Source organism: Petaurus breviceps, unplaced genomic scaffold (assembly GCF_028583685.1).
Source record: "Petaurus breviceps papuanus isolate PSGF00001 unplaced genomic scaffold, PetGlider_PUasm1.0 184, whole genome shotgun sequence".
Classification (NCBI taxonomy): Eukaryota; Metazoa; Chordata; class Mammalia; order Diprotodontia; family Petauridae; genus Petaurus; species Petaurus breviceps.
Window position 1 is genome coordinate 3294247 of NW_027185793.1, and position 4595 is coordinate 3298841.

At 34.8% G+C, this 4595-nt stretch overlaps 1 protein-coding gene across 10 annotated transcripts in view; it reads left to right on the top strand.

Annotated features, from left to right (window-relative positions):
* The window catches only part of PAM (peptidylglycine alpha-amidating monooxygenase), a 369904-nt gene that overhangs the window by 64127 nt on the left and 301182 nt on the right, over positions 1–4595 (top strand). The window lies entirely within an intron of this gene.

Here is a 4595-nt window from a genome sequence, read left to right on the forward strand (position 1 = left end):
GGGGGGATGAGGGAAGAACTTGCCAAGGGGAAAATGCTTGTGGGGAGGCTTGACCAAGAGAACTCTTGCTTGTTGGTGCTCCCTGCATTGGTGATGAGTATCTTACTAAACCTTGATTCTTGGTCTCCTAATAGTAATATCCCAAATAAATACTTTGGTTTTGTCTTGGAGGAGGAAGGTTTATTATATTTTATAAACAAACCCTAGGAATATGTATACATATTCTGGGTACTCATGGTCATTACATTACCCTTTCCCGTAGCTCCCCACCCTCCCCCACTTCTACTACCACCCCCAGGTCGTGTATAGAAACAGAAACTGGTATGGAACACAAATGGAATGGGTTAAAACTGTGTTCTCAGGTTAATGTGGCCATCTGTTTTATATTCTTTTTCTTTAATTCTTATTGACCAACTTTGTTTATGACACTCAAATTATGGGAATTCTTTAAAAAATCAGTTTTTCATTAGAAATTCACCTTTGTAATAGCTGACAGAATATTAGGAATTGATATTATTTATGTCTTATCAGTCATATAATAGGCAGTATGGCATAGTGGAGAGTGAACTCATGGAGATATGAGTTCAAGTTTCATTTTGTGACTGAGGCAAATCACTTAAACTTTTCAGTGTTCTAGGCCAGAGGTCTCCAACTCAAATAGAAATGCATCCCTGTTGGTGAATTGACTTAGAAAACCACAAATGAACATTATCAGTGTTGTATGAATTTTTTTGTTTATTTTGTTAAATGTTCCTCAATTACATTTTAATCTGCTTCTGGTCTTGTATTTGACATCTTTGATCTAAACTATACATTGCAGAGGAGGCACCAGCATTGATAGAGGCATCTTCCTCAATTAGGTTAAAATTGCAGGTCCAATTCTTATCACTATTGTCAATCATATTTAGTTCAAGCATAAGCATTAGAAAGAGGAACATTTAAAATGGGCTTTGGTTTTATTAAGCTTGTAGATTATGTACAGAATATTCATCCTGATCCTTAATTCAAAGCCTTACTTGATGTTGTAAGTAGGAGAAGAGCTATGTTGAGAAAAAGGTGGTTAGGTTAAAGATTCTGCCACTTATACATCATATATATACACATACATATATATTTAAAGTAATAACAATTGATAATATTATTTCAAGTTTGTTTACAGACATATTTTAAGTATTCTGTGTGAAGGTTTCCATAATCTGATCCTTGATTTATAATATCTGTTTGAGTATTATTTTAATGAGATTCTTAAAATAGTTTTATAATAAGATGCTGAACAAAGCTTTATAGCTATGTTGCATTACTTTCATATTCAAAAACATTTTCTTAGACAATTGGGACTTGCCACCTCATAAGAGCCATTTTTTTTAATAGACATAGTGTGCTGAAATTCCCTTAGAGCAAGGGGAATATCTTTAAATTTCCTTCTTTCATTTTTTTCAAATATATGTTCATTAATAACAATAATAGGAAGCATTTGGGAAATGCTTTATAAATATTATCTCATTTTATATTCACAACAAACCTTTTGAGGTAGGTGCTATTATTATCCCCATGTTACAAATGAGGAAACTGTTACAAGGGTTACATCATCCACAGTTTCACATAAAGTAAGTGTATGAGGCAAGATTTGAATTCAATTACCCAGTGAGTAAAGGGCCAGGGGTAGGAAAGTGATCTCTTGTCTATTTGAGGAAACTAACATTTGGTCTTTTGACCCCTCCTACCATTTTTGTGCCTTACTCTGGTTTAGTTTAACAACTACATTTATGAAAGCTTTTTTTCTTTTCAATTTATAGTAGTATGTAATAAAAGTATGTTAAATTACTTTTTGAATGAGAAATAGGAAAGAGATAATAAAGAACTTCAGAGAAATGCAAAGTACAAATAATGTGAACCTACCTTAGTTATTTTCAGGGGAATGTAAAGCATCATACTTAAAATTTTGCAAAGTACCTTCTTTCTGGAATGCTTTAGAAATACAACTATTGATATAATGGATTTTCCATGACTAATTGTAAAAGAAAATTGTATGTCCAATCTCATATCCTTTCTTACTATGTTGATGTGATATGCAAAATCTGCATTTAGATGCCCAATCATTTCTTAAAGCTACAAAAAATGTAATATCCCAAACTGGGGGAGTCTAGGGACTAAAAAGGCTTTTACTATTGATGTATCTATCTTAGCTGCCATGGAAGTTCAGAACCTGTACTAGAAGAGGGCAAAGGATGCCTGTTTCCTCTAAGAAGAATCTTGTTATTTATTGCCTCCCAGAGCTCTTGGAAGATTTTTTGCTATGTGCTAGTATCTGAGGCTGTACACCCAGGTGCTAGATTGTGTTGACAATTTGGAGTACTTTCATGTGACTATTCAAAATTATGCAGTATCTATAATTGAACTGTTTTCTTTATCTAAAATTAATTAAAATGGACTCAACTAAGTAAATTTTTATATTTAAAAGGAAGATATTCATTCCACTATCTTTCTTGTAGATAAGATTAACTTTTTGTCATAGGCACTTAAGGATACTAATCATAGAGAATGAGTGAGTGATTTGCTTTCCCTGATCATTGTTTTCTTTTCTTTAGATTAAAAACACATAAAACAGATAGTTTGTGAATTAGGTGTTTCTAGTAGAAGGTTCCAAGGAAGGAAATAGTTAATCTCTTTTCATTTAAAAAACCTTAATTTAAATTTTTTAATAAAAATTTGTTTGTAGGTGTTTGTAGTCTGGCTTAAAGAATGGTATTTTGTTTGATCAGTCACAGAAATAAGGTAACATTTTTAGGAAATCTGTGGATCTGTCTCCCTTCCTTCTTTCTTTCCTTCATTCCTTTCTACCTTCCTTTTCTTTATGTCTTCCTCTCTTCTTGCTTTCTTCCACATTAAGTGTCTTTTATATATAATAAAAACACTATATGAGGCATTGTGGGGAGGGAGTAGAGGAAAAAAAGTATATTATCCCTATAACCAAAGAGTTGCCGCTTAGTTTGAGCTACTTGGCATTTTTCTATTTCTCTGTTTCATTTATGTACATTTCATGTTATTGTCTACTGAAGAATTTAACCTTGAACTTTTCTTTAGGTAGTAGTATGAGTGTACTGATAGAATACTCAATGCTTATAAATTCTCAACATTGGTCTTTAAGAATTTCAATTCACTTCTAAATGGTAGTGGACCTTGAAAATTTATAAAAACGGTTGACACTTAGAACACACAGACCTCTGATCTATTCTTGTTTAGCAAACTTAATGAGTAGATCAGTGAATAAATGAGTTACAAAGAATCTTAGGAAAGAATTCTGAGTAAAAAAAAATAATAAAAACAGTCATTTTTGGTCTTCGTCCTTCCATGAAGGTGTCTTTGGCAGGTAGGGAACCTTATTATGTGACTCAAAATTAGGTTTTATATTCAGCTAACCAAAAACTGAAAAATGTCTTACATTTTATAATGTATTTTTGTTCATATTTGCTGAAGTTTTTCAAAAGTGAGGATAAAATATTTGGTTTTATTAAGAAAATAAGTTTTATCATTAATTCAGAACCTATGAATTAAGTTATGATCTTCAAAAACAAGTTCTTAATTGAATCCAATTCAACCAACCATTCAACAATTAAGTACCCTCAATATGTTCAGTTGTATCTGACTCTTTGTGATGCTATGGACTCTGTGGAGCAGGCTAGGTTGCTCAGTGGATAGAGCACTGGGTCTAGAATCAGGAAGACCTGAGGTCAAATCCAGTCTCAGATACTTACTAGTTGTGTGACTCTAGGCAAATCTCTTAACCTCTATTTGCCTTAATTCACCGGAGAAGGAAATGACAAACCACTCAAGTATCTTTGTTAAGAAAACCCCTTAGACAATATTAGCTATGGTCTCTGGGGTCATTAAGAGTCAGACATGATTTTTTTTTTTTTGCTTTTTGGAGGGGGGAGTAGGGCAATTGGGGTTAAGTAATTTGCCCAAGGTCACATGGCTAGTTTTTTTGTGTCAGATGTCTGAGGCTGGATCCAAACCCAGGTCCTCCTGGCTCCAGGGCCAGTGCTCTACTCACTGCACTACCTAGCCACCCCAAGAGTCAGACATGATTGAAAGACTGAGCAACAGTGTACAAGATACTATACTAGCTGTGGGGGCTGCAGAGACCAACATGAAGAAGTCTCTGATTTCTAGAGGTAGGGAAGGGGGAGCTACAACATGTTTCTAAGTAATTTGATGCAAATTGCGTGCATACTATTTCAAAGAAAATCTAAGAGTAAAATAGTGTCAATAATTGGTGGTGTCAGAAAAAGCTTCATGTAGGAGATGGCATGTGGATTGATGGAAGCTAGGGCTTCTACAAGGCAGGAGTGAGAGAGGAGTGTAAAGGTGACCACATGTGCAAAGGCATGGAGAGTGAGAGGGAATAGAATGTTCCATGTGAGGAACAGGGAACAGGCCAATTTAAGGCAAGAGGAAGCAAGGTATGGGGTGGCTAGGTGGCGCAGTGAGTAAAACACCAGCCCCAGAGTCAGGAGGACCCGAGTTCTGTTCTGGCCTCAGACACTTACACACACACACACACACACACACACACACACACACACACACACACA